The following is a 14,659-nucleotide window of genomic DNA, read 5'->3' on the forward strand; positions in this document are numbered from 1 at the left end:
GAAGCATGGACTGGTAAGAAGGTGAGTTATTCTTTTCTCAAGACCTTCGGTTGTGAAGCTTTTGCTCATAGAGATTCTGAAAATAGAACCAAGCTAGAAGCTAAATCAAAGAAATGTGTCTTTGTTGGATATGGCATTAATGAATTTGGTTATAGGCTTTGGGATTTTGAAAATCATAAAATTATAAGAAGCCGGGATGTCATATTCAATGAAAAAGTGTTGTACAAAGATCTGTTGCAGCAACATGAGAAGAAAGAAGATGATTATGTAGTGCTGGATGATACTCCAAAAGCTGATGTTCCAGCCATTCCTCATGATGTGCAACAACCACAACAAAAAATACCACATACACCAGTGAATGTTAGACGGTCAACAAGGCCAATTAGACCTCCACAAAGGTTTTCTCCCTCTTTGTATTCTATTTTACTTACTGATGCTGGTGAACCTGAAAGTTATGATGAAGCTGTGCAGGTGGATACTAAGATTCAGTGGGAGTCTGCAATGAAAGATGAAATGGACTCTTTGCTGAAAAATAAGACATGGGATTTGTGCAAGTTGCCTGCAGGTAAAAAGGTTTTACAGAATAAATGGGTTTACAGGTTGAAAGAAGAGGAAGGAGGTAAGAAAAGATTTAAGGCCAGGTTAGTTGTAAAAGGATTTGCACAGAAAAAAGGAATTGATTTTGATGAAATATTTTCTCCTGTTGTTAAAATGACTTCTATTCGTATTGTTTTAAGTCTTGTGGCTACTGAAGATTTGCATTTAGAGCAGATGGATGTTAAAACAGCCTTTCTTCATGGTGATTTGGATGAAGAAATATATATGGCTCAGCCACAGGGTTTTGAGGTCAAAGGTAAGGAGAACTTAGTGTGCAAATTGAAGAAAAGTTTATATGGCCTGAAGCAAGCACCTCGGCGATGGTATCTGAAATTTGACAGTTTTATGCATGAGCATGGATATAATAGGTGTCATTCAGATTACTGTGTTTATTTTAAGAGGTTGGATGATGATAGCTACATTATTTTATGTTTATATGTTGATGATATGCTTATAGCTGGGTCTAACATGGATCATATTAAGGGGCTGAAATGCCAATTAGCACATGCATTTGCTATGAAGGATTTGGGGGCAGCAAAACAAATCCTTGGTATGAAGATTTGCAGAGATAGGAAGAACAGAACATTGACGCTATCTCAAGCTGATTATGTTGAGAAGGTGTTGCAACGTTTCTCTATGGAGAATGCTAAAGCTGTCAGCACACCTTTACCTGGTCATTTGAAATAGACTAAGGAGATGTGTCCCAAGACACAGGAAGAGGAGGATAAGATGTCCAAGGTACCCTATGCTTCAGCTGTAGGAAGTTTGATGTATGCTATGGTATGCACTAGGCCAGATATTGCACATGCAGTGGGAGTCGTTAGCAGGTATATGAGTCATCCAGGTTTTGAGCATTGGAATGCTGTCAAGTGGATTCTCAGATATTTGAGAGGAACATCCAATAAGTGTTTACACTTTGGGGGCTCTACTACTGATATACAGGGCTATGTTGACTCAGATTTGGCTGGGGATATTGATACCAGGCGGAGTACTACAGGTTATGTCTTTACTATTGGTGGGGCAGCCGTGAGTTGGGTTTCTAGGCTACAGAAGATTAATGCTCTCTCCACTACAGAGGCAGAGTATGTTGCTGCTACAGAGGCCGCCAAAGAGATGATATGGCTTCAGTTCTTCTTGGAAGAATTGGGACATCCTCAGAAGGATAATTTTTTGTTCACAGATAGTCAGAGTGCCATTCATCTTGCTAAGAATTCAGCTCTGCATTCTAAGACCAAACACATACAGTTGCGGTACCATTTCATTCGGTCAGTTTTGGAGGATGGACAGTTAAAGCTGGAGAAGATACATACCAATGAAAATCCAGCAGATATGTTGACAAAGGTTGTCACAAGGGAGAAGCTGAACTCCTCTTCAGCTTCAGTTGGTCTTTTAGACTAAATGTGCATAAAAGAACAGCAGAGTCCAGGGTGGTTTGATCCAGTGGGAGCCCCATGCGGTAGTTGTATTGCTACAAGATCAGTCTCCAAGTGGGAGATTGTTGTTTAGTGTGGAGCCTGATCAGTCCCCAAGTGGGAGATTGTTAGATTGTGGTGACTGATCAGGAAAGTACTGTACATACTTCATAAATAGTGGGGTTCGAGGCATCGCCCCGAAAAAAAAAATTTTTGGAAGTAGCCGACATCGACATGGTAGCCGACATATTATGGCCGACATATGGCCGACATGTTATAACCCTAAAGCGGTTTAATACTTGTATAAAAAGGGCTTAGGGTTGGGTATTTTTTGATATGTGGTGATACGAAATTCGTTCTTGCGGCGGTATTGAGCTGTAAGGGATTACGGATTGTAATCAGGTTGTAATCACTGGATTGTAATAAGATCGGACTTGCTGTTTGGTGGACGTAGCCCAGGGATTGGGTGAACCACGTTAAATCTTGGTGCCTTGTGTTCATTTTTGTGTGTTCTATTATTTTCTGTTATTGGTTATATTTGCATGTAGTTTTTATTTCTGTCCGTGGTTTATCCTAACATGTCCTGTTGCCATTGGTGTGTTGACTAGTTTGGAGTCTTCCAATCCAAAAATTTTAAGTATCTCTTTGATGTACTTTGATTGTGTCATAAATATACCATGTTTTAGTTGATGTACTTGCAAACCAACAAAAAATTTGATCTCTCCAAACATAGACATCTCAAACTCATGTTTCATTTTGTCAAAAAAACTTTTGCAAAGCACTTCCTTTCCTCCAAACACTATGTCATCCACAAAGATTTCGGATAAAATAATATCCTTACCTTCTTCTAATTTGATGTACATGTTGTTGTTATCATCAGTTCTTTCAAATCCTATTTGCACTAGATACTTGTGAAGTCTCTCATACCATGCTCTAGGTGCTTGTTTTAGACCATAGAGTGATTTATGTAGTTTACAAACCATATCCCTATTGTTCTCATCAACAAATCCCTCTGGTTGTTCAGCATAGACTTCCTCTTCCAATATACCATTCAGAAAAGCAGACTTTACATCCATTTGATAAACTTTAAAACCTTTATATGCAGCATATGTAAGTAAAGTCATTCTCACAACAGGGGCAAATGTTTCCCCATAGTCTAATCCTTCTTCTTGAGCATAACCCTTACATACTAGTTTGGCTTTATTTCTAGTAATCTCATCATTCTCATCTAGCTTGTTTTTGAATACCCACTTGGTGCCAATCACATTCTTGTCAACTGGTCTGGGAACCAAACTTCAGGTTTTGTTCTTCTTTATTTGATCAATCTCTTCTTCCATAGCTTTATACCAGTCACCATCTTGTAATGCATCATACACTATCTTAGGTTCAAATTTTCTTAATAGACATGATTCATTTCTTAGTCTATTCCTTGTCATTGGTCTTGCATCTTTGTCACCAACTATCTGTTCAGCAGGGTGATGCCTCTTCACATATTTGGACAATCTTGGTTCTGTCCTTGTTTCCATGTTTGATCTTTCAGATTTAGGATCACTATGCACTTCGTTGTTAGGTTCTACATCTCTGTCATGTGTATTGACTTCAGAGTCAGAATGAGCATATCCTTCATTCTACAACTCAGCTTCTAAATATAGCTCAGAATTCACTGGTTGTGACTCGGTTGAGATTGAAACTTGTTGTTGAATCCCAATTTTATTGGTAGTATCCTCGTCAATAGGCATTCCTTCATAAGAATACACAAAGTTTATGTAGTCATTCATTCTCTTTAGTTTTTCAACTTGGACATCTGCATGCTCATCAAATTTTACATTTGCACTTTCCACAATTTTGTCAATGTTAGTATTTAAACACTTATACACTTTACTTCTAGTGGAGTAACCAAGGAATATGCCTTCATCACTGTTAGCATCAAATTTTCCATTTCTAGCTTCTTTAAGGATAAAGCATTTGAAACCAAATACTTTGAAATGCTTTACATTGGGTGAGTGACCATACCATAATTCAAAAGGTGTTGCATTAGTACCTTTCTTAACTTGTACTCGATTCAGTGTATGAATAGCCACACTTATATCTTCTCTCTAATATTTTAGAGAAACAGTCTTTTCCATCATTAATGTTCTAGCACAGTCAATCACAAATCTATTTCTTCTCTCAGCAATTCCATTTTGTCAAGGGGTTCTAGGAGCTGATGTTTGTCTCTTGATTCCTTTGTCTTTGCAAAATATCTCAAATTCATTTGATGTGAATTCACCACCTCTGTCTAATCTCAGGCATTTCAAACTCTTTCCTATTTTTTTTTCAACTCTAGCCACATACCACTTAAACATTTGAAAAGCATCAGATTTTTGCTTTAAGAATATAACAGTCATCATCCTAGAATAGTCATCAACAAACAACATTATATATTTATCTCCTTTGTAGCTCTGTACTTCTATTGGACCACATAAGTCAGTATGGACTAACTCAAGTACTTCTTTAGATGTATAGTTTTTACTCTTGAAACTTGACTTGGTCATCTTTCCTAGCTAACATTGTTTGCACATGATATCTTCAGGCTTCTTCAGTTTAGGTAAACCTTTAACTTTCTTCATTTTATTGATATTGATCAAATTATCAAAGTTGACATGACATAGGCTTCTATGCCATAACCACATGTCATCAAATTTTGCAACAAGACAAGAAGTATTTTCCATATCAAGATAAAATAGATTACTTCTTGTTTGATCTCCTTTTCCTATCAATTTACCATTAGTATCATAGATTTTTGTAGTTTTATTTCCAAATTCTACTTTGCACCCTACATTGTCTAACTATGAGACACTTAGCAAATTGTAGTTTAGTCCTTCAACATAGTATGCATTATCACATGAAATTTTCTCTGTAAGCTTAATGGAACCTTTTTCTTTGATTTGACATGGAGCATCATTACCAAATCTAACACTATTTCCATCATACTGAGTAAAGTTAACAAACTTACTTTTGTCTCCTGTCATGTGATGTGAGCATCCCCTGTCTATGATCCATTTGTCATTCTTGTTCATACATGTTACCAGTGTTGTAGGCTCTTCTTCATCAGATTGGTCCTTCATGGCCACGTAAACAACTTCATCATCATTATCATCAGAATCTTCTTCAACAATATAGCACTTCTTGCCTTTGTCTTTGTGATCTCTCTTATCATCTTCCCTTCTATGTTTGTACTTGTTGCCTTCCTTGTATTCCTTTTTCTGTGTACAACTTTCAGCAATATGTCCTACTTCATTGCAATTGAAACAAATGATAGGCAGCTTACCTTTGAATTTTCCTTTGCCTCTATGAAATCTTCTAGCTAGTAATGCTTCTAATTGTTCCATGTCTTCCTCATCAGTATTACTGTCACTGGATACATATTTCATCTTTCTTCCCTTCTTCAATTTCACCTGTTCAGCATCTTTCAATGATAGGTTGGCCTTGAAAGTAGATTCAACATTCTTAGGTCCATAGTTGTCAAATTTAGATAACTCAAATGCAGTGAGTCTACCCACTATACCTTCAAAACTTAGATTGTTTCTTGGCACACATCTTAGCTCTTGTATAGCTGATACTCTAATAACATAGATAGGGAGCAAGGTTCTTAAAAACTTACCATTAATAGTATCATCATCTAATTGACCACTCAAGCATCTTATTGCACTTACCACTTCCTTTATTCTAGAGGCATACTGAGCAGCATTCTCACTTTCTTCCATTTTCATATCATTGAACTTTCCTCTGAGGCTTTCTCTTTTTGCTCTTTGGACATTCTTATCTCCTCCATAAATGTTTGATAGGGCTTTCCACATCTTGAATGCAGTGTCACATCCTATGATGTCATTGAATTCAGGATATTTGAGTGCAGAAGCAATTTCCAACATTGTCTGATTGTGTTCTTATTTGTCTTTCAAATCTTCTGCAGTAAGAGTACTAGTTGGATCAACATGTTCAGTAACAATTGAATTTTGGGCATAATCTCCTATGGATCCAAGATGTAGCTTCATCAAGCTTTTCCATGCAATAAAGTTGTCTTTGTTGAGCTTGGGAACTTCTTTCTTAGGCATTTTGATCTTTTCTGGTTCTAGTCCCTTTAAACTAAGTTAGCAACAATGCTCCGATACCAATTGTTATAATTCTTTAGAATAATTAAGAGGGGGGAGTGGATCAGTTATTCAAGGCCCAATGCAACTTTTTCTACAAATCCTTAATGGCACATAACTAAAACTATCATGCATGCAATTGAACATTAAACAATCATGAAAAGTAAACATGCATCACATCATAACTCTAAGGATTTGATAACCCAGAAACCCTCCAAGAATAAGAAGGTAAAACTGGAGTGGGGATGATACCCACAAAATAACTATGCAATTGATTTCAACCACTTCTGATGGTTTGCCCTGTTAAAGGCTACAACAAATTTTTAAATGTGACCTTGTTAGAGGATTTCAACATACTATTAGGAATGGGCCTAGTTAAAGGACTTTGGAACATTCACTTGGAATGTCACCCTATTAAAGGATTTACAACATGGCTATTAAACCAACCTAATTCCATAGGATTTATTTTAACTGTTACAATTGCTAGAAAGTAACAATAATGACTTTTGATCTGATACAACTTACAACATATCTTGCAGATTGCATATCACTGTTCAGTTCAATCCTTTTCTTGGCTTTAATCACTATAGCTCTGTAAAATTTTCATCTCAAGCTTTGTCACCTTGAGTCTTCTTACTCATCATACCAATGCAATCATATCAATGGTCACCTATTGAAGTAGAGTATATGTTCTCTCTTCCACCTTAGCACCTTCTTTAGCACTTCATGCTTTCATGCTTGACCATCTCACACTTGCTTCATGACCTTATGACTCCTTAAATAGAAATTTGGAATACCTTTCTCGCTCGATTCTTCCTTTCCAACTTTAGGGTTTCAATAGATTAGGTAGGATACAATGTATCTATCCCATATCTTTCTTTTATCTAGAAAGTTCATCTAGAATCCAATTGTATTCACCAAAAATGTTTTACATAGTGTCTTGTGCCACCAGCTCATCATTCTTATCTTCTATCTAATTCATAGAATTCTAGATAACTACCATGTTGGCTTAGATCTGGAGAATCTTTGATTTTCAAAATAATGCAACAACTCAACATTATTGTTTTACTGATGCTCAGCTTCTTCTATGTTACTCGGCACTTGTATCTTGCTCGACACTTGTATCTTTACTCGGGCACCTATTTCTTGCTCAGCACCTGAAGACTGCTCGGCACCTAAAGATCACTCGACACTTGATCTTCAATTGGCACTTGATCTACACTCAGCACCTGAAGACTACTCGACACTTGAACATCACTCGGCACTTGATCTTCACTCGGCACTTGAAGACTACTCGGCACTTGCATCTTTGATATGTCTTGGTGTGTCCATCCTCTATGTCTTAGAGTATGTCATCAATACACTATTTCATCAATGGCTTAGTTGTTCCTTATACTTCATTACAACATCATAACTTCAACCTTTCTCTAGGTACTCTAGTTACATCTTTTTTATTCCCACCTCCTTGTCAATCAACCAACTTATTGTATTTGGATCATTAAAGCAATTGTCATTCCTACAAGTAACAAGTTTGACATCAATGACAAAACAATGATTGAAAACATTCTTTACCAGTTCCATTACTCTTCATTCATGAGCTTTTCAATCATTTCCAACACATATATCATAGTCTAAGTGAAATAATTCCCTTGTATAACTAACAAATCTTGCAATTACAAATCAATAATATTTCCATTAGTCTCTTATAATCAAACAATAAATTTAACATCAAAATCTAGACTATCAATCTACACAAGTATAGGTCCACCTCCTAGGTATGGGTCAATGTTTTGGGTATAAGTTTACTTGCACCCCTAGGGTGTAGGTTGACTTCCCAAGGGATAGGTTGACTCCACATGAGTAGATTGACTTCCTATGTTTGTTGTCCAGATAAATCTGAAGGATTTCAGCAAACACTTTGTAAATCTATGAAAAAGTATATAAAAGTTGGAAATGGAAACATTGTGAGCACAAATATTGAGATATACCTCATCTAGCTCTACATCATCTAGTACAACTTACCAAAGCACCTCCATACATGATAATCCCAACTCTTTCTTTGGCATTTTCTCCTTTCTTCTCCTCAACCTTCATAAGAAAGAGTCACAAATATATTTCCAACAAGGTAATCCACTTAGTTATACCCTTTTTAATTAGATCATTTTTTCTACATTTAATTTCAAAAATTAACCTTCCTTTTATAAGCATTATTTCCTTCTTTCACTTATTCAGAAATATCTTAAGCTTTCAAGCTCTAATTTGAGTTTTATTACAAGCACTAGAATCAAGATTTAGTAACCTCAATATCCAAGTTTCTTCAAGAACATTTAGTAAACTTCTAGAATGCTTTTGGAGAGCACGTATCAACACATTGCATTTTCAGTTTGTCATGGTAAACATGATTCCCTATTTCACCTTCTTGAGTTAGCAAGTTAAAATAGGGGGAATACAACTATTCACAAACTTCATCAACATTATACAGTAAGTCTTAGGTGATTTTTATTATCACTGACATGTAGTTTCGCAAGATGCAGTTACTAATAGTTTCTTGTAGGATCTATGCATGTGGACTTAGCTATATCTTTTTTTATTCTAAATGTTTTTCTTATTTTAGCTTGCATATTTATTTAGTGTCATATACCACAAATTTGGGGAATAAATGTACTATATTAAATTAGAATCACTTCAATTTATAATATCTTAGCTTTTATTTAGTGTGTTTGCATTATATACTTGCACTTTAAGTGCATTCACTTTCTCTCTCTTTTTCTCTCCTAGGTAAAATTAGGTTAGGACCTAACACACCTTCCTTAATTTTCCTTTTTCCTCTTATGTGAAAATAGAGGTAGGATATATAATTTATCAACATCCTCATCTTTCTAGTTATTTTCTCTATCCAGATCCTAATCTCTTGATTTTTGAAGCAATTACTCTCAAAGATTTTGTAGATTTACAACCTCAGGGCCATCCCAAAATTTGTGCCTCTCTAATATATGTTGGCCTAAGGTGACCTATACCAAGTATAGGTTGACCCAGGTCAAACTATAACATAGGGTTCATAATTTTGGGACTTGATCTTTGTTAAAGCAAAGGATTAATTTAATTTAATTTAATTTATTAAATTACCTTTACTCGCTATGTAATATTTCCCTTTATGCACATGCATTCCCATTTAATAATTAAATATTAATTATTTAATATAATTTACCTCTTAGGGTTTCTCTTTTAGGTTTTACGATGTCCTTTTATAAGGATTGATCAATTGTATATTTCATTCATTATTTTTGTCTTATAATATAATTTTACATATTGTCAAAGCCAAACCCTTGCCCTCTCTTGGCTTTGCTTCTCTGTGATAGGTTTTTTCTTGTAGGTATTCTACTGGATCTGTGAATTTGTATTACTCAAATTCTTTGTGGTATTAGAGCAAGATGTATTGCAACGTGTTTGGGTTTTTTTGAAGCTATCAGAAGAATGAGGGTTTAAGTGAATCATATCTATGATTTAAAGGGTTTTTATTGAAATAGGGGGGTTACTAATTTTTGATGCACTTTGAGAAAAAATGAACCTCACCATTGACACTTCCAATTTGGTCACAATTGGAATTTTTAAAAAAATTGGTTCCAAATCTGGCACATTTTGTGAGCTAAAAATTTAATTATTTTATTTTTAAAAATGTTATTTTTTAGAAAGACTTTCAAAAAAATTGCATTTACAAAAAAAACCCTTTAAAAAAAGTGTTTCCTTTTTTAGAAGGGCATTACCTTTTTTAAAAAATCATGCAAAGGTACGATGACATTAGCAGAGACTTAACATCATTAGTAGAATAGGCACAATGTTGATGTAATCATTTTTTTGGATAAAATTTTATGGCCTTTAAACTATCATCAATTTAATTTGTTTTATCAAAAAGAACTATCTATGGTTTATTTGTGATATCTTGAGCATATAGTATCAAATTTGGCCAATGAGATACCATCAAAAAGTTGATTCCAAGTACATCACATCCATGCAGTTTATTTGGAATTTTTTTCCATTATGGCATCTATTTTGTAGTCAAAACTAGATGATTTTTCTTGCATTTTAAGGGGCATAAGTTGCTCTTTTTTTTAATCCAGAAGAAGTGTCAAAAAGGTCTCTTAGAGATCTTTCTAGATTCTCTATTATTTTCATCATAATTTTTCAAAGGTACACATGATTTTCATTTGAATATTTTTTTCTTTTCTCATCGCATAAGTTTTACTTCTAGCATATGGGGCTCAAATTTTTGCATTGTGGGGGGTGTTTTTATTCTTGTTTCTATAATTTACATCATTAACCATAATTATATTTTTTTTTAAAACCCTTCTAAAAATATGTCTGAGACCTCTTCTTGTCTAGAATTTATGACCCCTCATAACTATCACACATGGAAATCCTTGATGACATGACTTCTCTAGTCAAAAGAGTTGTGGTCTTATTTAGACGCAATGCAAAAAAAATTACATAGGCCTTTTGAGGTCATATAGAATAGGAACAAGATGGATGAGACAATGGGTTTGATTTCTTTATAGGTATCAGATAGTCTACAGTTTTATCTTGATGGGTGCAATACCCCTCTAGTTATGTGGACCAATCTTAATGGCTTGTTTGGTATACTGAATGAGTTCAAAGAACTTCAAATGGAGCCAGAGCTTACCTCTCTTGTACTAGATTATTTTCCTTCCATTGAGGACTTCTTGATGAAGTTCAAACAAAAAATATCTTTATTACAGGGTTATGGGAAGATCAAGACTGACACTGAGTACATTTTCTGGATTCTTTTTAAACTTCATGCGAACTTTCAATTTTTTGCTTCTACCTTCCATTTCACCATGAATGCTTTGGGTACTAGATTTACCATGCCATCCCTTGAGGTTTTTTATGATAATTTAACTTGAGAGAAAGCTAGGCTCTTTCAATTAGATTCTCTAGTAATAGGTTCATAGAGTCATGCATTGGTAGCTTAGACATAATCTAGAAAGGAGAAGAAATAGAAGCCACATTCTATAAAGTCCCAAATTGATTCTAGCCCTCACCCCTCATCAAGCCCACATCCTCATAAGGGAGATAAATCAAAGCCGGATAGATCAAAGTGTGCTTATTATAATAATCCCAATCATGATGAGTCACATTTCTATGAGAAGAAGTTAGATGGCTATGCCAAAAAGATTTCAGATTTGACAACTCTCCTTCAGAAGAGCAACATTAATATTCCTTCTACTTCTCATAGATCTTCTTCATCATCATGATTTCAGTTAAATGGTAAAGAACTAGGAAAGTTTCATCCATTATATGTAACTACTACCCCATATTCTTCTAGATGGTTACTAGATTCAGGTGCTTCACACCATATAGCATCTTCTCAAGATGTGTTCTCTTCCTTTGAGGCTTCTCCTAGTCTATACATTTTGATAGGGAACAACACTATTGTGACTATATGTGGGAAATGTTCTATTGACATTGATGATAGTATATTTTATGACGTACTCAATAATACATTAGGGGTCAATTTGTGACGTTAATTTGCGACAGCAAGAAAAGGTAATGTGGTTTTGGCTTTTTTTTTTCAATTTTAGCCCGATGTCATCACAATTGCGATGGTAAGCATCGCAATTGCAACGCCAGCGGGATATAAGAGAAAAAAAAAAGCCAAAAACCCTCATTTGAATGAAATTGTGCAACATAGCTGGGTTCTTCTAAAAGGAAAGGCGCGCGCGGGGGAGAGGCAAACTCGATGCATTCAGAGGGTCGAGCAGAGACGCGCATCGGCAAGGTGTAAGACAAATAAACCCATTATTTTTCAGAGATGCGCATCGGCAGAGACATTCTCCATGTTTTTCAGTGTTTCCATGTCTTAGTCGCTTAATATCATATTTCTTTTGCCTACTCTTTTGCTATTATTTTTGTGTTCAATGTCTGGCTTTCCAAAAGGTTTCAGGGCCCCTTAAAAACATATTTTACCCATAAAATCAAAAACTTTCATTTCCTCGTCCTCTTTATTATGGAAATTGCTAGCCTCAAATAATGGAGAGGGAATCTCCTTCAATACGAAGGCCTTTCATTCTTTAGCCTCACATTTTTGTGAACCTATATTAAGAGGCTTCCACAATCATTTTAGTGTGGATCACTTGGCAAAAGGTTACCACAACTCATTCAAAGCGACCTCCTATGGTGTTCATTATTCTTGCCCGCCCTGAATTACTTTTGGACACTCCATTAGTATTGAGCTTGTAAAAGCCTAAGGGAGGTGGATTCTAGTTTGTATATTTGCAAAATGACAAATAATGCTATGGGTAGTAGAAAGGGATGTCATGGTGTTGGCCCTTGGAGAAATGGGATCTAATTATTTTGAGTAATTAGTAGTTACTTTATAGATTTACAGATTCTCAATATCATTGTCTCAGTCAAAGGGAGAAAGAAAATGTCTTTTCCAAAAAATATATGTAAGAAACTTGCAGTTTGAATAAAATTGTTAATTTTTATTTTTATACTCAAAAACCAAAATGTGTCTCATAGCCTTTAAAGCAATATGGAAAATCCATAAACAAGATAACATGGCATTATTAAGATATTATTCAAACTGTACAATGTTACAAACACCTCAACCCAGCACTAACTTGAATAGACAAATTTTGTCACTATTTTTAATATGAAAAACTATTGCTCTCTTCCCTCAGTCATGAATATTGTTGATTCTGACACTTTGCACTTCAATATTTCAGTATGTCATCACCATTCATTATTGCTTTCACGTGCTACTAATTTCAGGCTGTAGAAAAGTGCCATCACATCTCAATATATTGCCATGAACTTCGGTGTGCAAGTTAAAAATTAGACCTGTACACGAAGCCCTCTAATTGTCAACATTTAAGATGCAATCATACAATAATATCCACCACACAGCTTCGCTTAAAACATGAATCTGCATGTCGGTTAAAGTATATATTCTGCAGAATTGATATCTAATGAGATATATCAGACCTACAAGATTATACCAATAACGAATTCTGAAAATAATAATTGAGAAATTTTCATTCCAAGAAGACCTACATTATGTAAAAAACTACATGACATCAGGCATACAGTAGATTTAAACATCAAATACTTACAGAATGGCATACAGTAGATTTAAACATCAAATACTTACAGAATGGCCTCAACCAAGAGACAATCTTCCAACTCAGACCCCAAATGAAATTTTCATTTCAATGTAGGACTGTATGGACTAGGACATGGAGCTACAGCAAGATCGGGTAATTGATCAATAATTTCATTAACTGCTTCTAGGCATGTGTTAAGTATTTTTTCTCTATTCGTACCAACCGTGTTGCCACCTACCTTTTGAGGTCCGTACTTGGGTCTGCAAGCTGATGCAGTGCAAATATGTTGTAAAAAATCACTTTGAAACATATGTTGGTTGAAAAAGTATAAGGATATAGTTATCCCCAACATGAAGGGAACAAATTCTTACCACTCTTTCATCTTCACTAGCATTTGATGGATAGCTTGCAAGTCATTCTCTGAAGTAACTAGATACCTAATCTAGAACTGTTCTTTCTGTACATGGACTCACCTGCACTCATATTCTAATTGGTTAAATTGACTTTTCATAATAAAGGCAATATATAACCAGTAAGAATAATGGAACACATAAATTACCAATACAACAAGGTATGAACAAAGAGGTGGGTGATAACAAAGAGCTCATCGATTTTCACTGTGTTATCTTCTAGCTACAAGTCTACACCATTCTTCACTATTTTTTATTTATACCTAATACAATTTTATTTTTCAAAATTTTTATCACTGCCACATTTTTTGATAGTTGGCTTCTTTGTATTAATGCCTATAAGGAGCCATTGGATATTGGAAGATAAAGGTTATAAATCTCAGGTAGTTTATCTGCGAGATTTCTTTTGGATTTGGCTGTGTTACATGAAATGTTGAAGTAAGATGCACTATGCTGAAATCCTCACACATTTTCTTAGACTTACGCAGGAACTATGCTGCCCTGCAGCTCTTGTTAAATATGTTATCAACTTGACTTTTCTATTAAAGGCTCTCATGCTGAATTGAAAGCCAGGTAAATAAAAAGATATTATACACTATTTTGTTGGTACCCTATGCAGCACAACAAACTTGTTCATACTATAAGAAAAAATTCTTTTCTTTTGTTTCATTGCAGATCTTCTGCTTGCATGGAGGTCTCTCCCCATCATTGGACACACTTGATAACATTCAAGCTTTGGATCACATACAGGAAGTGCATCTATACACATAAGTATAAACTTCTTCTTTTCCCGCAACACATATAACAACAATTTTAAGTGCTTGCAAGGTATATACTTATGAATAAATATTACATCCTGATTTAAATGTATGAAAACAATTTTCATTCCTTTTAAGCTTCATTCATCTCGAGGTGCAATTCACAAACTCAAGAATAGTGGCTTTTTTTCTTCAGGATACCTTTAGGGGAAGAGTATGTGAATGCCCCCT

The 14,659-nt window shown here is 35.0% G+C and overlaps 1 long non-coding RNA gene across 1 annotated transcript; it reads left to right on the forward strand.

The window, feature by feature from the left end:
- The first annotated feature begins 14,062 nt into the window (after window positions 1–14,062).
- LOC149540828 (uncharacterized) lies at window positions 14,063–14,386 on the forward strand. The gene is made up of 3 exons (XR_016356306.1): window positions 14,063–14,108; window positions 14,159–14,243; window positions 14,346–14,386. It is a non-coding gene; the product is annotated as an uncharacterized LOC149540828 (long non-coding RNA).
- The last annotated feature ends 273 nt before the right edge of the window (window positions 14,387–14,659 follow it).

This window comes from Cupressus sempervirens, chromosome 9 (genome assembly GCF_028749045.1).
Source record: "Cupressus sempervirens isolate cs-2001-9-10 chromosome 9, ASM2874904v1, whole genome shotgun sequence".
Lineage (NCBI taxonomy): Eukaryota > Viridiplantae > Streptophyta > Pinopsida > Cupressales > Cupressaceae > Cupressus > Cupressus sempervirens.